Source organism: Bos taurus, chromosome 27, assembly GCF_002263795.3.
Source record: "Bos taurus isolate L1 Dominette 01449 registration number 42190680 breed Hereford chromosome 27, ARS-UCD2.0, whole genome shotgun sequence".
Classification (NCBI taxonomy): domain Eukaryota; kingdom Metazoa; phylum Chordata; class Mammalia; order Artiodactyla; family Bovidae; genus Bos; species Bos taurus.
Window position 1 is genome coordinate 25,722,909 of NC_037354.1, and position 25,387 is coordinate 25,748,295.

At 44.0% G+C, this 25,387-nt stretch overlaps 1 long non-coding RNA gene across 2 annotated transcripts in view; it reads left to right on the top strand.

Annotated features, from left to right (window-relative positions):
- The first annotated feature begins 5,089 nt into the window (after positions 1-5,089).
- Positions 5,090-25,387, top strand: part of LOC132344057 (uncharacterized) — a 78,640-nt gene continuing 58,342 nt past the window's right edge. For both annotated transcript variants that reach the window (XR_009493149.1, XR_009493148.1), the window contains exons 1-2: positions 5,090-7,165; positions 9,009-9,075. This is a non-coding gene — a long non-coding RNA (uncharacterized lncRNA). The remainder of the gene's footprint in view (positions 7,166-9,008; positions 9,076-25,387) is intronic.

Genomic DNA, 25,387 nt, shown 5'->3' on the forward strand with positions numbered 1-25,387 from the left:
CAGGCTCCTCTGTCCATGGGATTTTCCAGGCAAGAGTACTGGAGTGGGGTGCCATTGCCTTCTCCGACAAGCTGCCTGGAGTGGTCTAAACAAATAAATTTAAAAAAATAAAATAAAATAACAGAAAAACAAACACTAATGTTAAACAAAAATCTAGGTCTTGGTTATTTTATTTGAAACAAAACTGATTCTATTTTTAAAAGCCCCAATTCATCTAATTTATCATATTTATAGATATCTTTCTTTAAAAATAAACAAATTCTCTTTCTCTAAAGTTAAGGTTGCAAGTGCAGTAAAAATGCAGGCAGGAGATGTGGGCAGGCTCTATTCTCATTGAAAAGATAGAGCAAGTGAAGTAAGAAAATGTGGTGCTGCTGGTTTAGTCACTCAGTCGTGTCACAAGTCGTGTCTTGCGACCCCATGGCCTGTAGCCCGCCAGACTCCTCTGTCCATGGGATTCTTCAGGCAAGAATACTGGAGTGGGTTGCCATTTCCTTCTCCAGGGGATCTTCCCAACCCAGGGATCGAACCCTGGTCTCCTGCACTGCAGGCAGATTGTTTACCAACTAAGCTACAAAAGAAGTCCAAGAAAATGTACAGTCCCTGATTTGAGACCAGACTTTCCCCCCGGAGATCCTGGCCAGTAGGTATTTGAGGATATAACCAGCATCTTTTCTTACTGTTTTCCCAGCGCTAAAGGACTCATGAGGATCAGCCTGGAGTGGGGGAGATTTATGAAGAGTCAGAGTGAGCAGTGAGGTAGTGGAGCCTCCTGCACGTGGGGGACAGATGGATGCTGGAGACGCTACTAAAACCCTTCTTTCACCTCGGTCCGGGGACTCCTGTTTTGCAAATTCTTCATCTGACACCACCTCGGTTTGCTAAAACGCATTTCATCTGCTTTGTAGGTCTCTACTCCTGGCATCTCTATCTCTCTGTAGGAGCTCTGGGCAACCACAGCTGTCAACACCCCAGCTCCCCACCAGCAGCTGAGCAGTCAGTAAGAGCAGCTGAGCCTGGGAGGGGCCCCAGCTGCAGTCCTGGTGTGGGGAGGGGACCAACCGCAGGGAAAGAAAGGGGCAGGCCCTGGGGGGTGGCGGGCTGGCTGTAGAGTGGGGTGTGAAGCTCAGTGATGCTCTTCCAAACCCGAAGAGTCAACACGACCAACCTTCGCTAATGAAGTCATCGTGAGACCTACCCAAGTGAGACAGAAGGACTGGGAAATCTCAGATGACCTTGTTAGATAAAGTCCTTTAGCATTTTATAGTGCCAGGGCCCAAAGAGAACAACCAGAGAGAGGTAAACTGTGCTATGAAATGAAATGGAGTACTAATTAAAGATGCTTCTGAGCCTGGTTAGACTTTTGCCTAATAGTTTTTGCTCCCTACCCCCTATCAGCTGGAATGGAAGCCTGAGCCCTTTCAATTTTCACAAATAAAAATCATCCCAGGTGAACTGATGTACTGTAGGATGACCATCTTAGAAGTCTGGTTCTGCCCTCATAAAGCTCTGTGTGTGTAGGTGTGTGTATCTTTCTCTTTCCCCTTCTTCTCAACCTCTTGTAAACTTTAAGGAAAGCATTTTGGCTCAAATTAAAGAAAAGCTGTTTGGTTTTTTGTGTGTCAATTATTGGAAGTAATGGAAGCTTCTGAGTCTGTTTCATAATGCCTGGGTCTTTTGCATAACATCACAATCAAGAATTCTAACATTTGAAAAAATCTAGGTTTTCCTTCCTAAGTCTGCATTTTATACCCACTCAGAAAGCTTTGGGGGACTTTCAGAATTGGTTAGACCATGTGTGTTAGGTCTCCTGGTAAGTGACTTAAAAAGAAACAGGATTTAACAAACACAAGGAAAGTGTCTTACAAACAATTTGCCAGATGGCTCTCCTCCGCTTGTCATATCAGCTTGGCTTTGTGACTTATGGGTAAATTTCCTCATACAATTCCCACCGGAGCTGCAGAGTCAGCAAGAGTTTGTCAGAGGAATATCTAAATAAATCCTGGGCAAAGTGGAGTTTTCAATCATGAAACTTCTTGGTGACTTTAATCACACGGAGAAAGCTCCAGGGCTTGGAAGGGTAGCGTTTATGAATTAACCCACAAAGCCTGTGTAAGAGGCGGGACTCACTTTCCACCACAAAATTCGATGGAACCCACTTGGAATACAACTTGTGGTTCAGTCTCTCTCCTTTGACTTGATGTAACTGTGCCTTTTTCAGCTCTGGGATTAGAGATACCAAAATAGTCTGCCTGACACTAGCTTTTCTCAGGCTGGCTGTGTGGATCACAACCGGGAATAGGAAAATGCCAGAAGCTTCTCAAGGCAAAATGTTTTCTTCATTGTCCATATGGAAAGGGGGTGGGAAAGGTTTTTCAACTCCTTCAAGGCAAATATAATACATTCTAATGGCTACTGTGCTCTGATAAAGAAAAATGGGCAGACTCCTTGGCCAAGAGTAAGAGGTACTTCCACAGTAAGGTCACCTGTTCCTTCCATTGCACAATAATTATTTACTTTAGGTTTGATTTTTCCAAGTCTGAAGTTGCATATACAGGAAACGGCCTCAACAGCAAGGGCTGTTTCTGAGCCGGTAGGTGGAATTGAGGCCGAGAAAAGACAGTTACAAATGTGTTTAATAGACACCAAGACTCTTCAGTGTTCACTTGTGTAACTGTCCCTCTCTTGTGTGTGATTCTGTTTAAGTTGAAATAGAAGAGAATGGTGAATATCCATTTTTAGTCCAGTTGTGTAGACTAATATTGGCTAAAAGCCTGAGCTTTTCTTTTAAAAACAAAAACCCAAAATTAGCAAAACCGTTAAACCTGGAAGTCAGGAGGCCTGGCTTCTCTCTGGCTCCAACTTTGCCATTGATTTAGTTTATGACCCAGTATGATTCTTGTCTTCTCCATCTGTGAAATGGGATGAAGGAGGAGGGTTAGAATAGACCACTTTTAAGATCCTTTCCACTCTGGATATGAAGCTATAATTTTCTTCTTTAGTCCTCTTTGGATTATAAATGGTCAACCCTGACCTCCTTGTAACTGGGAAGGATTAATTTTAAATTTACACTGGATCTGTTTCTGCAGCTTTCAGTTAAGTTCAGTTCAGTTGCCCAGTCGTTTCCGATTCTCTGCGACCCCATGGACTACAGCATGCCAGACCTACCTGTCCATCACTAACTCCCGGAGTTTACTCAAACTCATGTCCATTGAGTTGGTGATGCCATCCAGCCATCTCATCCTCTGTTGTCCCCTTCTCCTGCCTCCTTCAATCTTTCCCAGCATCAGGGTCTTTTCAATTGAGTCAGTTCTGTGCATCAGGTGGGCAAAGTATTGGAGTTTCAGCTTCAACATCAGTCCTTCCAATGAATATTCAGGGCTGATCTCCTTCAGAATGGACTGGTTGGATCTCCCTGCTGTCCAAGGTACTCTCAACAGTCTTCTCCAACACCACAGTTCAAAAGCATCAATTCTTCGGCCCTCAGTTTTCTTGATAGTCCAACTCTCACATCCATACATGACCACTGGAAAAACCATAGTCTTGACTAGATGGACCTTTGTTGGCAAAGTAATGTCTCTGCTTTTCAATATGCTGTCTAAATTGGTCATAACTTCCCTTCCAAGGAGTAAGCATCTTTTAATTTCATGGCTACAATCACCATCTGCAATGATTTTGGAGCCCCCCAAAATAAAGTCTGACACTGTTTCCACTGTTTCCCCATCTATTTCCCATGAAGTGATGGGACTGGATGCCATGATCTTCGTTTTCTGAATGTTGAGCTTTAAGCCAACTTTTTCACTCTCCTCTTTCACTTTCATCAAGAAGCTCTTTAGTTCATCTTCACTTTCTGCCATAAGGGTGGTGTCATCTGCATATCTGAGGTTATGGATATTTCTCCTGGCAATCTTGATTCCAGCTGGCGCTTCTTCCAGCCCAGCGTTTCTCATGATGTACTCTGCATAGAAGTTAAATAAACAGGGTGACAACATACAGCCTTGACATACTCCTTTTCCTATTTGGAACCAGTCTGTTGTTCCACATCCAGTTCTAACTGTTGCTTCCTGACCTACATACAGATTTCTCAGGAGGCAGGTCAAGTGGTCTGGTATTCCCATCTCTGTCAGAATTTTCCACAGTTTATTGTGATCCACACAAAGGCTTTTGCATAGTCAATAAAGAAGAAATAGATGTTTTTCTGGAACTCTCTTGCTTTTTTGATGATCCAGTGGATGTTGGCAATTTGATCTCTGGTTCCTCTGCCTTTTCTAAAACCAGCTTGAACATCTGGATGTTTACGGTTCATGTATTGCTGAAGCCTGGCTTGGAGAATTTTGAGCATTACTTTGCTAGCGTGTGAGATGAGTGCAATTGTACGGTAGTTTGAGCATTCTTTGGCATTGCCTCTTAGGGATTGGAATGAAAATTGACCTTTTCCAGTCCTGTGGCCACTGCTGAGTTTTCCAAATTTGCTGGCATATTGAGTGCAGCACTTTCACAGCATCATCTTTCAGGATTTGAAATAGCTCAACTGGAATTCCATCACCTCCACTAGCTTTGTTCATAGTGAAGCTTCTTAAGGCCCACTTAAGGCCCAGGATGTCTGGCTCTAGTGAGTGATCACATCACTGTTATTATCTGGGTCATGAAGATCTTTTTTGTACAGTTCTTCTGTGTATTCTTGTTACCTCTTCTTAATGATCTTCTGCTTCTGTTAGGTCCATACCATTTCTGTTCTTTATTTAGCCTATCTTTGCATGAAATGTTCCCTTGGTATCTCTAATTTTCTTGAAGAGATCTCTAGTCTTTCCCATTCTATTATTTTCCTCTATTTCTTTGCACTGATCACTTTAACCCTTTTAACCCTTCGACTTTAACCCTTTTCTTATACATAATGACCTGCCACAAGGAGATAACCTGAGCTGCCCACCTGTGAAGGGCTATAAGGAAGTGAAACTAACACTTTCCCTGCTGCCCAAGGCTGGCCATTCTAGGAGCCATTTGCAAGGATTGGCAAGGATTGAATAGTGTTTTTACTTTGTTTCCTCAGCTCCTCCCCATCTCTGATCTATAAAAGAACCTGGCAAACAGGCCCTGACTGGACGGTTATTGTGAGGAGCTAGCCTGTCATCTTCTGGGTCAGCCTGATTAAAGTCTCCCTTGCCTCAACCCCTCATCTCTCGGATTCATTGGCCTTTTGTAGAGCGAGCTTGGATGCGGTAACACCCTTTCATGGGGAACTAGATAGGTGGTGGTGTAAATCAATTTTCTTCAGAAGATCTTAATATAAACACCTTAGAACACTGGTGTAAAGAGTTGATGTTTAACTCTGTCAGGGATTATGTACTTATGTTTTAGGTATGTTGCAATATCACCCCCTGAACAGAACTTCAAAATCAGTGGTGAATAAAAACTTGATGTCTTAGCCATCACCTTGGTGGGTAAGGTTAAGTGGTCCCCTCACCGTCTCCAAATTTGCTTTTGCATCCTCTCTCGGAACCCCTCTCCTTGGGCCTGTCTCCATCACATTCGGTTCCCAACGTCCTCTCCGCACTTTAGGGCTGTCTCTGACCACCTCTTTAAAGAAAGTCCATTTCCCTCCCCATCACTTCATCCTGTTTTGTTCTCTTGCTAGCCCTTATCTGAAATTCTTTTATGGTTTTCATTTGTTGGCTTGTTTCCTCTCTTCCTGCGTGAGAAGGTGAGATCATGAGCCTAAACTTTATCTTGTTCTCTGTTGTATCCCCAAGGCCAAGTTGAAAATTCTTTTTTTTTTTTAAACTACAATTCCCTTTTTTATTTTTAAAACTTATTTATTATCATTACTTTTTGGCCCTGCCGCACAGCATGTGGGACCTTACTTCCCTGACTAGGGATCGAACCCAAGTCCCTAGCATTGGAAGCACGGACTCTTAATTATTGGACCTCTGGGGAAGTCCCCCAAGTTATTAATAGGTCTTTGTAGAAGGCAGGAGCAAATCTGTTTCTCTTTCCCCCATCATGTTCCTATCATGCTAAACTTCTTTCTTCAAAAGTGCCATGCCATGCCATCCTCTTCATGTTCTTTGCTCTGCCAAGAAGGCCCCCTTCCTTGTTGCAATTCTACCTAAGTTTAAAAACAGCTCAAAAGCTGTTCCTCCTCTAGCACTACCCTGGGACTGAGCCTGGAGCTACTGTAGCTCTTAGCCCTTGTGCTGACTTCCTTTATCTGTCTACCCTGTGGGTCGGAAGGGATCCCTGATGTCAGGGACCAGACCTTATTTACCTCAGTCCCTGCAGGCTTAGCAGCACAAGTCTGACCTAGTGGGTGCTGAGGAGTATTTGTGAATGAATGTGCTGACAAAGAATGTCACCTACCATTTCAATAAGAAAAAGGATATTGAAGCCATCAAATCATCAGCCACTATCGTGGTCCCTAATGGTGCACCTTGAGGGGAATTCAGGATGCAGGGGGAGGAATTCAAGATGCAGGGGGGGAATTCAAGATGCAAGATCCTTGCTTGCCACCAAGCTACCAGCCTCTGCAGCCACCCCCATGGTGTACCCCGAGGGGCTTCAGCAGAGGGAAAAACAGAATACCTGCCCTAGACTCTTATCACTAAATTCATTAACTTGAGATGTCTGGTTTTCTTTAATTAGCAGTAATCTTTTGATGTTCTGACTACCTGGGTTTTTTTGTTTGTTGTTTGTTGTGCAAAAAAATGCCTATATTCCTGACTGCTCCCTATCTCTTTGGAAGAATCCCTCAGAGCTACCTGAGATGCTGTGTCTGGAGCTTAAGTCTTCAGTAAGTCCACTGAATACAACAGAATTCTCACTTTTTAAGTTGTGCCTTTTTTTTCAGTTGACAAATGATTTCCTGCAAAGCTCTTGGATACCCAGACTTCTCTGTGGAGACACAGCCTAGCAGACCCTCAACTTTTGGGAGACTCCGTTTACTGCCGTTGTGTCTCTGGAGGGGACCTCCCTGGTGGCTTAGTGGCTCAGATTGAACCGGAGATGCCGGCTCAATCCCTGGGTCAGGAAGATCTCCTGGAGGAGAAGATGGCAAATCATTCCAATATTCTTGCCTGGAATATATCGCGGACAGAAATTTCTGGAGGGGACCTGACTAGGGGAGACTGTAATGACCATCTGGGAGTAGAAGATATTGTCTGACTAGAAGGTGAGCAGGTGCTGCTTGCTGCCCTTTGGGTGAGGGACGCCAGACCCTCAAAAGCGTGTCAATCTGTCTACTATTCTTTGGCCTTTTCTCAATCAAGTTGTGGAACAGATTCCCATTCCACAGTTGCTTGCAGCCCGAGAGCTGTGGAAGAACTGGTCACATTTTCAAGTATTAGTCCCCTGGGTCGGAGAAGGCGATGGCACCCCACTCCAGTACTCTTGCCTGGAAAATCCCATGGGCAGAGGAGCCTGGTGGGCTGCAGTCCATGGGGTCACACAGAGTTGGACACGACTGAGTGACTTCCCTTTCACTTTTCACTTTCATGCATTGGAGAAGGAAATGGCAACCCACTCCAGTGTTCTTGCCTGGAGAATCCCAGGGACTGGGGAGCCTGGTGGGCTGCCGTCTATGGGGTCGCACAGAGTTGGACACAACTGACGTGACTTAGCAGCAGCAGCAGCAATCCCCTAGGTCACAGATTCCACTGAGACCCAGGAGAAAGGTACAGAAAGGCATGTCAGCTTCACCTGCTTCAGGCACCATTTTCGGGGATCGCTTGACCGAAATCTGGCTGGAAGAAGGGGTGCCCACAAATGATCAGGTTCTTCCCAACCTGTTTCTGATTCTCTGGTGAGTTAGATGTGAAGACAAGCATGACAGTTCCCCTGTTAGCTGCATGTGAGCTGTTAGGAGACTAGTCATTTAAATTAATTTTTCTTTTTAAAGAAACTTAAAAAAATGTTTTTTTGATATGGACCATTTTCAAAGTCTCTATTGAATTTGTTACAAGCTTGCTTCTGTTTTATGTTTTGGCTTTTTGGCATGAAGCATGAGGGGTCTTAGTTCCTTGACCAAGGATGGAACCCACACCTCCTGCAATGGAAGGTGAAGTCTTAACTGCTGGACCACCAGGAAAGTCCCTAGTCATTTTTATTAGAAACAGTTATAACAGGGCAAAACATCTCCACATGGTACTGCTAACTTCCACTCACAGGGGATGTTACTGCAGAGTTTTAGAATGTAGAAGAGATACCCTAAACCTACAGACAATGGGGGAAATAACACCTGCAAAACAAAAATAGCATGTGTAACTGTTTTTTGATTGAAAAATGAATTTTTTTCTGGTTTGCCAAGGAAACCAGAATGTGGAAAATAGGAAGCTCAGGATAATAGCATTTAAGTAACTAGCCCAGCCTTTGGGATGAGTTTTTAAAGTCTTACATCCTGGGGGATTCAGTGGAGGGTTTGATTAATGGAGCAAGATTTCCTAGAGGACTTGATGCTACAGTTCTGGTATTTTTAGATGTTGGCATCTCCAGTGAATGTTATAAAGGTTAATATAAGACGATTCTTCTTGGGTTACTCTTTTGATTGCCTTCTTTATTGTGTAGGATTCCTCCTTTGTTTTAATGCCTCCCAGAGCCTTTTATGTTCTTCTGTTTCCATCTTATGTCATTATGGCTTTATCCTATTTCTCCTATTAATTTAAAATTCTTTAAGGGCAGGACTTGTAGCTCAGTTATCTCTACAGCTCCTGCATCATTCAGCACAGAGGTAAGACTTCAATACATTGACATCTTAGTAGAAGAAATATTCTGTATGTATTATAGACATGTGGCTATAGTGTAAGACAGAATGTTATAAATGGCAAGATCGGTACAAGCACAGCAGGCACAGGGAATTCAAAGGACCCAGAGTTATAACCTGCTATCACATTGTTTTGTGCGACAGTCATATTCTTTGACTCTCCTCTGTGTAATGTCAGCTCGTCTCTACTGATATTTATGCCTTACAGCATCCTCTGTAGAGTATCGACTCACCTATACTTTTTCTCTTCTTCTAGGAAATGAACTCCATCTATCATGTCCTATGGGTCACTTGACGCCTTTACAATGTCCCCCGTTGAAAGGGTGAGTATATAACTTATCATCCAAACAAAGACAGTTTGGGGACTAAAAAAACGTGCTGCTGCTGCTGCTAAGTTGCTTCAGTCATGTCCAACTCTGTGTGACCCCATAGACGGCAGCCCACCAGGCTCCCCTGTCCCTGGGATTCTCCAGGCAAGAACACTGGAGTGGGTTGCCATTTCCTTCTCCAATGCATGAAAGTGAAAAGTGAAAGTGAAGTCGCTCAGTTGTGTCCGACTCTTAGCGACCCCATGGACTGCAGCCTACCAGGCTCCTCCATCCATGGGATTTTCCAGGCAAGAGTACTGGAGTGGGGTGCCATTGCCTTCTCCAAAAAAACGTGCTATTTCTCCTTAACCTGGAGCTACAATCCACAATGTCAGTCAACCTGGAATGAATGATCATCCCACTGATGGGAAAAAGCCTCTGGGATTATTTCTGGGATATAAGACTTTCCAGGTACCCAAGAGTCCCCTTCTCCATCTACCTGCTTTGCCTTCTCAACTGGTTTCCTATAGGTGACAGACTCTTAGCTTACTGACTCATGTTAATTTAGATTTTTAAAAAATATTATTTACTAGGGTTAAATACAGAATTCTCCAGGCCAGAATATTGGAGTGGGTAGCTGTTTTCCCTTCTCCAGGGAATCTTCCTGACCCAGGAATCGAACTGGGGTCTCTTGCATTGCAGGCAGATTCTTTACCAGCTGAGCTACCAGGGAGGCACTAACTAGGGTTAGATGCCCTAGTTTTTGGTTTTGTGTTCTTTTTTTTCACCCTGCTCAAATAGTTCTCTTCAATACCGAGATATGCAGGGTTAAACTTTCGTTCCTATAGCCTTTGTTCTATTCAGTACAATAACGCCTTCTGTGAATGGCCCAAGTGACTTCACTCTTACTTCCCTACGCATAAAATAAACAGGATGCAGCCTACTTTAGGAAAACTTATCACAAAAACGTAAGGCATCTCATTTACTAATTTTTTAAAGTTATAGTTACTTGGTGGGGTGGGGTGGAATGGTAGGGGTGGAGTGAGGGGGAAAGTGGGAGAGCTGTGGGGATATAGCACATCTTCTCAGGGACTCCTTTCAGGAACACAGTGCAGGGATTTACAGACCACATCAAGCACTCTGGAACTAAGCCAGTCTGCATGGCTCTGTCCTTGTATCGGTGGGAAAGGGTTCGTTTTGAATAGAAGTGCCTTATACGCTGACATTTCTCAGTGCTGTGGGATATAGAAAATGTGCTTTGTCGTCATTTTTTAAAATTCCAAATTGTGTGACCCCGAGGCCTTCAGCACAAATGGTCTGGGAAGAAGGGTTGGGAATTCTCTGGTCCTTCGAAGTCCCTTGCTCTGTCCTTAGCAGTTGGGCTTCTCCCTTCCTGTAGAGAGAAGTCGGTCTGGCTGCTGCTCTTAGTGGACTTCGTAAGCTTCTTGCATGGGACCAGTGGGATTTTTAAAAATGTTTACCCTCTCCTTGCCAAGCTTTCCAGACTGTTGGAGATCTAAAAAAAATTTTTAGTTTTTTTAAAAAATAATTTAATTAACTTATTTAGGCTGTGCTGGGACTTTGTTGCCGTGTGGGCTTTTCTTTAGTTGTGGTGAGTAGGGGATACCCTCTAGTTTTGTTCGGGCTTCTCATTGCAGTGTCTTCTCTTGGGGTGCGTGGGCTCCAGGGCACGTGGGCTTCAGTAGTTGCGGCTCGCAGGCTCCAGAGCACAGGCTCAGTAACTGTGGCGCACAAGCTTAGTTGCTTCACGGCCTGCGGGCTCTTCCCAGATCAGGGACGGAACCCATGTCTCCTGCATTGGCAGGAGGATTCTTGACCACTGAGCCACCAGGGAAGCCCCTCTCCCAATTTTTTTGTCAACTTTTTATTGTTCAGAGTTCTCTTAAGGACAGCTCACCTAGGATGTGGGTTAAACCCTAAATGATAAAAATCCACGTCTTTATGACAATGTAGCGTTCGCTTACTCATCAGGGGTGAGGGATTGGGGGAGGGAATGAAACTGGATGGAGCCCAAGCAATCAGCCATGACTTTTCTGACTCCGGAAACGTCAGGGGCTCTAGAACCCAAAGAGATAGACTGTAAAAGTTTAGGTCGCTGGAAACTCTGAGCAGTGTTTACTCACCCGTGAGACAGGCACTCTTGTTTCCACAATGTGTGGACAATGGTATCAGAGAGTGTTGACTCAGTGTGTGTCGTGTAATATGCGCTGGGTTTATTTTTTTCTGTATCCTCTCATTTAAACCTCACAAATACTTCATGAGGGAGGTATTGTTATCCTCATTTCACGGATGAAAAAATAGAGACTTAAAAGACTAAAAATGTAGCCCTAAATCCCAATTAAACAATCAGCAGCACCAGTAATTGGATTCCAGTCTGGCTGACTCCAAAGCCCTACTTTTAACTGATGTACTCCACCATACGGTAGTAAACAGGAAAGTGAGTCTGATGTTCACGTAATATAAACATTCTGCATGCCATATTGAGGGTCTGTACCTCTGAACAATGCAAAACAACACACTTTCTATCGCTTCTGTTTGTGGCATCTCTGAATTTACTTCACTTGGCTTTAGCCCTGCAAAGGAAGTTTATCTAAAGGCATACAAGGCAGTAAAATAAGCTACGTTTTTATTTCTTTAGAGGGTGTGTTGGGTGAATACTAAAGTGGTGAAGCAGTGAGGAGCCCACGCACCACCGTTAGAAAGTAGCCTCTGCTCCCCCAAACTAGAAAAAAGCCCATGAGCAGCAATGAAAACCCAAAATAAAAAATAAATACATTTTTTAAATTAAAAAAGTAATGGTTAAGAGGTGCAGCTGCCCTTGTTCAAGATTGGAACTTATGGTCGATGGTGGCTCATTTCTTCTTTTCTGGAAAGGCTCAACCTTAGTCTATCCAGATTAGGAAAAGCCAGTATATTTTCTGAAGAGATCCTAGAGTATCATCCATCTGACTGGAATCAGATATATGACTCCCTCAAGAGAGAAAAAATATCATCCTTCTTGTTGAAAGATTGTATATGGAAAATATTTTAAAAATCTAGCAGTGGGTTTGGGTTGCTGATTTTTTAATGATCAATCTCTTTCTGGGCCATTCTGTATTCAGTGTAGTCAGATATGATCACGTGGCCTTGTGATCTCAGCTCTACTCCCTTAGGCACGAATGAGTGCTTGAAATGGTTGAATGTTCCTGTCACTCCCACCTCCGGGGTGTAGGAGCTCCCAAAACCTGCCCCCTTCCTTCCCGCCCACTGCCCTCTCCCCCTAGCCCAGTGGATCACAGGTACCTCAGCACCTTTGGTATTATTAGTTATTACAGTATTACTAGTGACGAATCACAAGGTTCAGACTTTTTTTTTTCCCCCTCCCAAAGCAATTTACCCTCGTCTCCCACTGAAGCTGCATCCTGACTGCGGGATTAAAAGTAATTAAAAACATTTTAAATTATTTATTAAAAATTGTTAGTCAGTTGCTGTGTGCAGGCTTCTCCTTGTAGTGGCTTCTTCTGTTGCAGAGCTCAGGCTCTAGGCATGCGGGCTTCAGTAGTTGCAGCACATGGGCTCGGTATTTGTGGCTCCCCGGCTCCGTGAACAGGCTTAATAGTTGTGGAGCATGAGCTCTGTTGCTGTGCGGCATGTGGGATCTTCCCCGACCGAGGATGGAACTCATGTCCCCTGCACTGGCAGGTGGATTCTTTACCACTCAGCCATAATGGAAGTCCCCAAATGTAATTTTGTTGCTTTAAATACTTCTCCATATTTTCTGCATTTGGTATGTGATATTTTACAATCGTGTGCTTAGTCGCTCAGTCATGTGTGACTCTTTTTGACCCCATGGACTGTAGCCTGCCAGGCTGCTCTGCCTATGGAATTTCCCAGGCAAGAATACTAGGGTGGGTTGCGGATTTCCTATTCCAGGGGATCTTCCCAATCCAGAGATTGAACTTGAGTCTCTTGCACTGGCAGGTGGATTCTTTACCACTGTACCAGCTGGGAAGCCCATTTTACAATGACTAAGCCGGTGCTGCTGTGTTGTGCTTAGTGACTCAGTCTGACCCTGCGACCCATGGACTGTAGCCCCCAGGCTCCTCTGTCCATGGGGGTTCTCCAGGCAAGAATACTGGAGTGGGTTGCCATGCCCTCCTCCAGGGAATCATCCCAACCCCAGGGAGAACCCAAGTTTCTCGTATCACAGGCAGATTCTTTACTGCTTGAGCCTCCAGGGGAGCCCAAGAATACTGGAGTGGTTAGCCTATACTGGAGTGGGTAGCCTATCCCTTCTCCAGGAGATCTTCCCAACCCAGGAATTGAACCTGGGTCTCCTGCTTGCCTTGAGAATCCCAGGGACAGGGGAGCCTGGTGGGCTGCCATCTATGGGGTCGCACAGAGTCGGACACGACTGAAGCGACTTAGCAGCAGCAGCAGCAGCAGCTCCTGCATTCCAGGCAGATTCTTACCAGCTGAGCTACCAGGGAAGCCCTATTAAGCTAGAAATATTATTAAAGATTTACATATTCTTGAGTCTCAAAACTAAAATCTCTTTACCTGCCATGTATTTGAAGTGTGTGTGTGTACACCTGATTGTGAAAACCTCCCATCTCGACTTTCATCTCTGTTTAATTTGCTGATAGGTTAAATTACTTATAACATTATACCCATCAGTTCTCAGATAGGGGCCACCAGCTCTTTGCTCTTGTTCGTGGAGAGTGTTCATTGATGTGCACCCTGAATAGGAAATTTATCCACCTCCTTCAACATTCAGAATGTACCAGAAGTTCCCTCCTAGAAACAAAGTTATCAGTTTCTTGAGTGTTTTCCCTGAGATTTTTCTTGTTTATTTAAGCATACACACACACACACACACACACACACAACACACACTGCCCATAAGTTTGGGCCAAAATAAAAACAAAGACCGGAAGTAAAGTGAGGCTGGGGTTGCTCCGCTTGACCTATGTCCCTACCCTGTGCCTTTTTCTTTGGGACCAAGATGCCTGACTTCTGGTTCAGATTCTAATCCCCACAATTTTCTCATACTTCCCTCTTCCAGCTCGGAGAGAAACAGCCACTCCTATTGATTTCTGATCCCCAAACACCTGTTTCTTCTTCCCTTTAGAAAAAGCTGTTTACGGTCACACGATGGAATGGGTACTTTCACAGATGAGGCACAAGTGCAGGGAAAATGGGAAGAAGGGAGGCAGCGGAGGACGAGCGGGTTGACACCCACTGTGGGCAGCACCCCTCACCCTGCAGCTGCCCAGCTGTGTCCTGTGCAACTCACAGCCTGTGGGAGGCGAGAGTCCAGGGGTCCTCAGAATGCGCAGTGTTCTCACCACTCCCACCTCCAGGGCATGGGGGTTCAGCAAGCCTGCCCGCTTCCTTCCCGCCCCTGCCCTCGCCCCCGCTCCCCAGCCCAGCGGATCAGAGGTACCTCGGCGCCTTTGGTATTATTAGTGTTATTACAGTATTATCAGTGATGAATCACAAGGTTCGGACTTTTTTTTCTCCCTCCCAAAGTAATTTACCCTCCTCTCCCACCGAAGCTGCATTTTAGGCAGATTTAAATACGGTTCCTCCTACCAGGTTTCCAAGCCCGCTGAATCACCCGGCTTTCTGAGGAGAGAGGGCCCCGCGTGGCAGAGGGTCTGGTTTTCCCAGCTGACCGGCCCACGTGCGTTGGGCTGACCTGATTTGAGACTCGGGGGCCTCACTCGCAGGAAGTGCACTTGGTTTTCCCAGAAAGAAAAAGTCCCATGGCCAAGGTCACCTGTCTCTTTCTGATGGTGTTTGTCAGCTTCAAACACAGTGACTCATAGTCACAGGTCGAAATAAACCTACTCGCTATCATTTGTTTGAAATGAGTTCCCACCACCTGGGAAGGTTGGCTGCCTCTGGTAAGTCACGTCTCTGGAGCCCGGGCGCTGATGAAATCATTTTTAATGACACGGTCTCTAAATAGCCCAGGCTTGCTTTTTTATCTTGTTTCGGTGTGTTTTTGTTTTGTTTTGTTTTTTGGTTCACGACAGGTCCTTGGCTCTTATTTTAGGCCTCAAATGAGGTGTAGTATGAAAAATTTTTATTCTTTTCTTTCCTTCCAGAACCGGCCTAGGTGAGAGGAAGGTCTGGTTGGAGGGTGAGTGGGAGAATGTGGAGGTGGGAGGCGGGGGCGGCTGACGTGGGCTCCTGGCATCAGCTCCTGGCATCTTGGGCAACGGGGCTCTTCCTCTGCCCTGAGCATTAGCCACCCAGTGGTGGATGGAATGTTCCAGATGGGCCAGCTGGTGATGTCCTGCCACGTGGGCCCCATACAACAGAGCCTGCAAGGCACATCCCCCTCCCGGGATCTGGTCTTCTGGTGGGAGTTTCAGATCTAGATATTCTGATTAGGCGTCTGAGCTGATGTGTCAGTCATGTCCGACTCTGCCACCCCATGGACTGCAGCACGTCAGGCCTCCCTGTCCTTCAACTTCTTCCAGAGCTTGCTCAAACTCAGGTCCATTGAGTCAGTGATGCCATCCAACCATGTCGTCCTCTGTCATCCCCTTCTCCTCCCACCTCTTTCCCAGCATCAGAGTCGTTCCCCATGAATCAGCTCTTTGCATCAGGCAGCCAAAGTACAGGAGCTTTAGTTTCAACATCAGTCCTTCCAGTGAATATTCACTGGAATATTGATTTTCTTTAGGATGGACTCGTTTGATCTTCTTGGAGTCCAAGGGACTCTCAAGAGCAGAACGACACAATTTAGAATCAGAAATATAACCAGCAAAAGTCAGTTCTTTGGGTGGGTCAATCTTCTGCCTGTCGATTTATGTACTTGAGAAGCCAATTAAAATTTTAAAGTCTTGGTAGAGGCTAGAATCACAGGAAAAGGAGAATTTAAAATGTACAGCCAATTTTGTTTACCCCTCTTTGTTACTCTAGTGTATGTATGTGCACGTGTGTGTGTGCGTCAGTCTTGCTAAAGTTTCAAAAAAGGAGAATTACAGATTATCTGTTTTGTATTTTAATTACTATTTATTATTATTCTCCAATAATAATAAACAGGCACAAGCTAAAAAATTTAAATAAGATGCAGCGAAAAGAGATTCGTGTTCCCCACTGCATCCCCAGTTCCCTAGTCCCTCTCCACAGTTATCTGTCTCATGCTTCCTTCTGGAGATATTCTCTGTATGTAGAAATGTGTTATGTTTCTTCCACTCCCATTTTATATGTACACCTGTAGTACTGTAGACCCACTGTTCTATGCTTTACATTTTTGCTTATCATTATGCTTCATACATCTTTCCAAGATGTCTGATTTTTCCACCGTTTGGATATACTGTAATTTGATGGGCACATCTATTGCTTATAATCTCTTGCTATTACAAAAGCTACTGAAATGAACAAATGATTTAAGAGATATTTTTACCATGGAGTGCTCTAGTAAAACATCCTCTCTTTTGAAAGGAATGGTCTTGTCTACCAGCTCCAGTGATTTTCTTCCTGGACACTGATGAACACTGACAGATTCTGAGCACCCCCCTTTTTTTTAATGCTGCTCCCACCACCCCGCTACCCCAGTCAGGTTTCACGTTTACTATTGCCCTTCCTCCTGAGCACAATGCAGTTAATTAGATTTTTGTCTTTTTATTTAGTCTCAGATTTCACTAAGTGCCTCTCTGAGACTGTATCTAAGTTGCCAAGGTTACATTCACAAAGCTTCTCAACCTTATCTTTATAAAACATCGTGTTACTCTTAGGGTTGTAGAGTATAGAGGTGTAGTGTGTGTGCACACACACTCATATCAAACTTGTTTAGCTTTCAGGGAGAAGGAGGTTTACACTGCAACAATGCAAATAATTAATATTTGATATCTATCTTTTTCAAAGTCCTGTTAGCACGTTGCCTCCAGAAATTCCTTACTGACCACATTTCTGCAGACTCCAACTGCCTTGCCCTCTTTCGGAACCTACTTTGCCTTCCTTCGGTGCCTTATTAAAAGCCTGTGCTGTCTAACCCTTACGCTATCAGCTTCTTTCCCTCCGAAACATTGGAGCATACATCTCTGAGTATGTAATACCCTAACAAGTACAAAAGTGGAACGTGTAAGCACTAGAATCATGCTATCATCTGGCAGACAGTGCCTCTCAGATAGACGCTCAACTTTCAAAAGCCATGTCACTGAAATATCCAGGAGGGGAGGCGAATCCCTCCCTTATTTCCTTTCTATTTTTAAGTTTTATTTATTTTTAATTGAAGGATAATTGCTTTGCAATATTGTGTTGGTGTCTGCCAAACATCAACATGACCTCCCTTATTTCTTGTTATTTGCAACTGCTGTAACACACAAATCTCCAAGTACGTAATGGCTCTAGCTCGCTCAGAATTTATATCTTGCTCACATAACAAGTGGGAGGTTGAGCAGTTCATCAGTGTGACCCTCCTCTGTACTGTAATTCTGGGAACCAGGCTTCACCAGCGCTGCTGTCTCCAACACATGGCTTCCAAGACTGACGCTTTATCAGCGAGAAGGGGAGGAGAATCATGGGGGAACCCTGCATGGCAGGCTTCCGCGGGCCAGACCTAGGAGCGCTGAGCATCCGTTCTGCTCACTTTCTTCTGGCCAGAGCTCTCTTGTTGCTCCCCTAACTATGAGTCCAGGAACTTTAGCCCTTGGCTGGTCATCTACTTTCTAGCAAAAATTATACACTAAGGAAGGGGAGCCTTGGCTTTTCGTCAGATGCCTAGCTATCTTTCTCTTTAACCATTATCACATTTTTATATATCATCTTCTGAACACACTATTAACACGGCATTGTATTGTATATATATATATGGATCATCTAATTAATTCTTAATTAGTCATTTCTTGTCAATACTACCATTATCATATTTTTTTTAGATGAAGAAATTGAGACTCATTCTAGATTTCTTGCCCAAGAGAATACATATAATAAATCTGGGAATTGTGATTCAAATCCTGGTCTACCTGGTTTTAAAACCTAGTGACTTTAAATTTTCTATTATACTGTCCATATATGAATAGAAGTGGCATATCTGGGTCTTTAACAGCTAAAACAGAATACGGTACTAACACCAATGGTCGCCTTTATGTTTTTCATCAGTTTTGTAGCAGAGTTGAGAAGGCCTGATGTTCTGAGTAATCTCAGTGATTTTCACATTCACCTCTTGTTTCTTCTTTTTTATTGTCTAGAATCTGAATTATTTTCAATCATTCTCAAGGATTCAGTTTCTAGTCATGTGAGGATGATGCTTAGATATTTGACTTCAATCCCAGCATCTCATCTTAGTTTGGGCCCGTGATTCTGACTGCCGGCTCAACACCTCCGGAGACACCCCAAATTCAACCTACTGAAGGCACTGTCTTCACGCCTTTGGAACTGCCCATTCCTTAGGCTGGTTAGTCAACAGCTCCCCCAGCTTTGATGAACTCCCCAAGACGGGAGTGCCAAACGTGTTTTTCCATCACTGCTTACCTCCTAAAGATTAAATAGATTCTTAGCTACTTTGCATGTCTTCTAGACGGGCCAAATGTCATCACTCTTGCTAACAAGGTTGAGGACTATTTTGAGATGGTGATGATGGTTATCTCAACAAAAATTCTTCCATGTGCCAGCCTCTTCTCACTTTCTGTTTGACACTGAAAAGGCTGAGGAGAGTGTCTAGATGGTGCAAATCCTTTGGGGCTCAAGCCTGGCCTGAGTCATGGACACCCACTCACAGAGATGTGTTCGTGCTTATGAACATGACTGTGGGGGCCATATGCACATATTTGGATACCCCAAGTCCCTCTGTCCAACCTACTCTCTGGGAACATTTTTTCCTCTCCCTGTCTCTCCTACCCTTTGAGCTGATCCAAGTGCAGAAAAGAGTCCAACACATCAGAATTCCTCTTCTACACAGGCGTTCCTGAGAGTTTCTAGGAAGATGATACTTGTCCTTAGTAATTTCAGCCTAGGGAAACACAGGGGCCTCTCCAAGATGCTTCATCTTCCAAAAAAACTTAGACTACTTGTTATAGACCTTGAACCTAGCTAGAGAGGGGCTGGAGGGCCAATTGGTACCAATGACTAAATTTAAAAAAGAAATACCAACACCAAGACATCCTAGAATCAAGAATAATGTGAAAATGGCAATTGATGACCAGAGAATTTAAATTCTTAATTTTCACCACCTTTTCATACTTTGCAAAAATAATTTGCTTATGAAAATGAAAGAAAATATTTGCAGCTGCTTAGTTTCCCTCTTGTATGCCAGGCATTGCTGCTAATCTACCAAAATCCTATAAGATGGGTATTATGTATGTTTTACAGATGAGGGAACTGACCTTAGAGAGACTGACAAGCCAAGTTATTTGTGCCCTGTGGCATAAGGGATCTCACTTCCCTGACCAGGGATCAAACCTGTGCCCCTTGCATTGGGAGTGCAGTTTTAACCACTGGCCCACCAGGGACGTGCCAATCCAAGTTTTTTAAATGAATAAATTATCCCCCTCCCATGCACACACCATTTTTATATCTGTAGCCACAGACCTGGGGCACAGGATCATGTCTGCCTTCTGAACTCTTGGGTCCCCATTACCGAGTCCAAGCTTGCTCTGCTTGGCGCAGGACAGGCCAATGAATCCAAGAGAGGAGGTATGGAGGCAAAGGAAGAGACTTTAGTCAGGGAGCCGGCAGACTGAGAAGATGGCAAGCTATCGCCTCAAAATAACCAACTTATGGAATCTGGATGCCAGGTTCTTTTAGAGATCAGAGAGAAAGAAGCAATGAGGAACAAAAGTCAAAAGACAGAACAGAGAGGGAGATGCAGTGGGGGGAGTAAAGTGAAAGGGTCTTCAGTCTTGCAAAACATCTCCAAGGAAATGGCCAGCCCTCAGAAGTGCTGTGTTAATCTCTTCTATTCACAGGTGGGCAGGGACAAACCATCTCTCCAGGACCCGAACAAAGACACTTTAGTTTACAGTCAAGCAGAGGGGCAGTATCCTCCAGGAATGCCATGAAGTATGATTGTAATAATAAAAGCAAGTTCAGAGAAACAGTTTCCCACATGGAGTCAGAATTGACTTCCTGCCACACCCAAAGCTAGTACAATTTCTAGTAAACGTTTGCTGAGTCAAGTAGCACATGAAAGGGTGATGTGATTAAAATGATGGTCTCCTTCCAGAGGTGGTGTAAATTGAAATGTGTCAGTTGTAATGTGCTCACAAGCCACCTTAAAGTTTCAGCCGTTTAGAACCGTGAAGGTGTGTTTCTTGTTCTTGCTCTGTGTCCGTCACAGATTGTTGCGGCTGGTGATGGGGGATTCCACTCACCGCAGTCACTCAGAAAACTGGGCTGATGGAGCGACTCCTACCTTGGATGTTGCTGATTGTGTTGTGATGAAATCATGTAAACTGAAAAAGACACCTGTCTCTTGCACTCATGACTCACCAGCCAGAACTATCACATGCTCCCACCTAACTACAAGGGAGCCAGGAAGTGCAGTTCCATCATGTGTCTGAAAAGGGGTGGACCCAGAAATACGTGGCAAATAGCACTAATGACCTCCGTGGGATGTGGGGGTCCAGTGAAATGAATGATATAAAAATGCTTTTTATCATAAGTGATTCCTGGTGATTATTAGGCTTAAGAAGCCTCAAGTCAGGCCTTCCCTGGTGATCCAGTGGCTAAGGTTCCATGCTTCCAATGCAGGGGGCCCAGGTTCGATCCCTGGTCAGGGAGCCAGATCCCACATGCTACAATTAAGAGTTGGCATGCTGCAACTAAAGATCGAAGATCCTGCTTGCCCCAACTCAGATCCAGCACAGCCAAATTAAAAAAAAAAAAAAAAAATATATATATATATATATATATATATATATATATTCCCAGTATTCTTGCATGGAAAATCCCATGGGGAGGGGAGACTGGTGGGCTCCAGTCCATGGGCTTGAGAAGAGTTGGACACAACTGAGCACACAGACACACACACACAGACACACATGCACAGACACACACACACAGACACACACGCACAGACACACACACACAGACACACACGCACAGACACACACACACAGACACACACACACAGACACATATATAAAGATGCCTCAAGTCATTGTGTTGGTTTCGACTTAGGTATCTCATGAGGAATTCATCCTGGGCCATAATAAAAAGGCCCTGGGACCTGGTAAGAGGGAATATCATGCCCAATCCTGACCCTTAAAAATAGATGGTTTCCAGTCCAAATGCACCTTCTTAACACCCCAGTCCTGTGCGATCCCCAATCACATGTAGATCAGTTAGGAAGTTGCTTTCTCAGCCAGAAGATGAGGCTTCAAGAAGTCTAATCACTTGCTAACCTTGGGCTTACCCTCGCTCTTAAATGGTGGAGACTATTGTTCCCATCCTTTCTTTGCAACAAAATATTCCCGGCTCATATGATTTGGAGACTTGGACCTCAGTGACTAGGGAGCAGGTAATAGAGATTTGAAGTCCACTGGGGTGATTACTGGGGGACAGAGAGGAGTAGCAGAACCTTCTAACCCACTTCCATCATCTGGTAGGGCAGCTGGAATCTGACCAGATGATGTTCCTTTCTGTTGTTCTTGGCTGATGTTGTAGATCTGGGGGAAGCAAACCAAATGGAATCCCTCAGTTCATGTCCTAACGATGTAAAGTGCTGAATACATCCAAGAGGAGCAAGGGAACATTAACGCACAGTGAAGTCATTTATGCTTACCTTGTCATCACAGCATTAAAGCCATTTTGCTACTAGATGATGTCTAGTCCCACTCCTCTATAGAAGACAGTAGACAGACTGGCACACCCAATTTGAATCTTTGTTCTCTGAACCACAAGATATTGCCTGCCTTGGCTTGAAGGATAGAGATGGAAACCAAGGTTCCCCATAACTCAGCTCCTCCAGATGTCTATCATTGATTGTGTCTGGGAGTGTAAAGGGAATTTCTCTTTTGTGCATCAGCTTCTCCAATTTTTAGAGTACTCAAGACTTGGTAAGCCAATGGCAAAGCTACTTTAGGATGTAAAGAGTATTTTGCAGGCAGCTGCTCTGATTAATTCTCCTTCCACATACCTGTGTATTGTTCTGCTGTCAACTCAAGCTTGGGATCTCTGGTTTTCTTTTCCTTTTCTTTCTGGTTCTTGAACATTTCCTTTACTTTCTAGAATGTGCTGCTTGTATTACCATTATAACTTTTGTTTGGTGTAAGGAATGAAGAAAGGAGTTCAGTGGGAGTGGGAGCTGCAGGGCATTTGGTCGACCATGCAGCTGCCACTCTCAATTTTCCTCTCTTCTCGTCACTTTGTTTTTTATGTACTTATTTTAAAGATTTTTTAATGAGGACATTTTAGAAGTCTTCATTGAACTTGTTACAATGTTGCTTCTGGTTTATGTTTTGGTTTTATGGCCATAAGTCATGTGATATCTTAGCTCCTGTACCAGGCATTGAACCCATACCCCCTTGCAGTGGAAGATGAAATCTTACCCACTGGACCACCAGGGTGGTCCCTGTCACTTTGTTTTAACTTAACTTCTTATAAAACAGTATAATGAACTCTCATGAACATTATCCAATTTTGACAGTCATCGTTTTATTATTCATATTTCTGCTAATCACACCCTCCTGCATGCTGCTTGTTTTTTTTTTTTTTTTTTTTTTGAGAATTTTAAGGCCAGTCCTTGAGCTTTGATCATTTCCTTCATAAGAACACCAATATGAATCTCACTCATAAGAAACCTGCAATACTATTATCATGTGTTAATATCCAATACCCAGCCTCTGGAAACATTAGTTTTTTACATGTTGTATCCTTGATCTATTTGCTGATTCTCTCAACCTTTCCCCCATAATTTGTTTCTCCCCATTCTTCAGGATGGTCTTGATTTTTCAGGCCATTATGTCAGTTATAAGAGTTTTCCTGGTGGCGCAGTGGTAATATGCTTGCCAAGGCAAGAGACATGGGTTCAATCCCTGGATCTGGAAGATCTCCTGGAGAGAGGGATGGCAACCCACTCCAGTATTCTTGCCTGAGAAATCCCATGGACATCCCTGTAGGGCTTTCACTTTCAAGTCAGATATAAAGAGTGAATTCGGCTACTAAAATTTTTTAGTTTGCAAAATATATTTTTTGCTGCAGGATTTTAGGGGATGAGGTTCATCTTTTTTTCCTTCAGATATCCAGCTGTCACCTTAAATAGCAATTTCACTGGCCCATGTTCTGATGATTTAATCTCATCCTTCTCTTTTTGACTGCTCCCACTTTGCAGGTGGGTGGTTATTTTCTCTCTGGGATATAAGTCTTGCTGATGGAATACTTTAATGGCAAAAATCTTGCAGACTGTGACAGCAAAGATATCTTAATTAGTGTTTGTTGAATCAGTAATGAATCTGTAGCCAGGGATTTGTGTACCTCATTTGTATATTTCATTACTGTTGTCCCCTGAACAGACTGAAGTCACAATAAAATTTGCACCTAAACAACTGATTTGAATTTTCATTTCTAAAGGTGATCATTTCCAGGAAACATAGTCTCTCTTGGATATAGTTTTAGTTGTTACATGGGCTGTGCCAAGCTTGGTCTTGAAAACACCCCTTGGGTTAGAGGAATATTTGTCATATGTAGCAACTGAACTAAGGGTATGAGGATTCTGTAGGAATGTGTGTGTGTGCATGTGTGGCAGAGGTTGTAGCATCCAATTGCTCAACCAGGGGTTTAATGTAAGTGTAGGGTGGGACTTTTCTGGCAGTCCAGTGGTTAAGACTCTGCGTTTCCACTGTAAGAGGGGTGAGTTTGATCCCTGGTCATGGGAACTAAGATCCCACATGCCTCTCAGTGTGGCTAAAATTTTTTTTTTTTTTAATAAATTAAGTGTAGGGTTTTAAAAGAAATGTCTTTTTTATTTTCTGTTTTCTGTTAAGCTCGGTCCTTTTTTCCTAGGGGAAAATATAAAAGCGCAAGTAAACATAAGCAGTTGCATGTAGTTAATCTCAGGTTTCCACAAGCATCTTCAGATCCACTGGAAATGATGCAGTTTTGAGAAAGGAAGGAAGAAGAGGCAAGAAGGCACCATCCCCAGAGTGAAAAGCTCGATGCATGTGAATCAGACAGAGTCCTGTTTGTTTGGCAAATAAGAAGACTTTGTCTCAGATTTGCCTTCAGCTGGCTCTATGTATTCGGAGAAGGCAATGGCACCCCACTCCAGTACTCTTGCCTGGAAAATCCATGGACGGAGGAGCCTGGTAGGCTGCAGTCCATGGGGTCTCTAAGAGTCCAACTTTCACTTTTTACTTTCATGCATTGGAGAAGGAAATGGCAACCCACTCCAGTGTTCTTGCCTGGAGAATCCCAGGGACGGGGGAGCCTGGTGGGCTGCCGTCTATGGGGTCGCACAGAGTCGGACACGACTGAAGCGACTTAGCAGCAGCTCTATGTGTTAAAAAGCAGAGACATTACTTTGCCAACAAAGGTCTGTCTAGTCAAGGCTATGGTTTTTCCGGTAGTCATGTATGGATGTGAGAGTTGGACTGTGAAGAAAGCTGAGTGCCCAAGAATTGATGCTTTTGAACTGTGGTGTTGGAGAAGACTCTTGAGAGTCCCTTGGACTGCAAGGAGATCCAACCAGTCCATTCTGAAAGAAATCGGTCCTGGGTGTTCATTGGAAGGACTGATGTTGAAGCTGAAACTCCAATACTTTGGCCACCTCATGTGAAGAGGTGACTCATTGGAAAAGACCCTGATGCTGGGAGGGATTGGGAGCAGGAGGAGAAGGGGACGACAGAGGATGAAATGGCTGGATGGCATCACTGACTCGATGGACGTGAGTCTGAGTGAACTCCCGGAGTTGGTGATGGACAGGGAGGCCTGGCGTGCTGCGGTTCATGGGGTTGCAAAGAGTTGGACATGACTGAGCGACTGAACTGAACTGAACTGAGCTCTATGTTCTGGGCAAGCCACTTATATTCTAAAATAAGCATAATGGTGCACACCTGGTAGGGCTGTTTCCAAGATTAATGGAGGCATGATGAATTGCTCAATAAATGTTAACATGGTTATCTACAATTTAAGTGTTGGGTCCTAAACACTATGTGTTTGCTTCTGTGGTATTCTGTATTCTGTGGTATTCTGTACTCTGTGGTATTCTGTATTCCGTGGTATTCTGTATTCTGTGGTATTCTGTATTCTGTGGTATTCTGTACTCTGTGGTATTCTGTATTCCGTGGTATTCTGTATTCTGTGGTATTCTGTATTCTGTGGTATTCTGTACTCTGTGGTATTCTGTATTCTGTGGTATTCTGTATTCCGT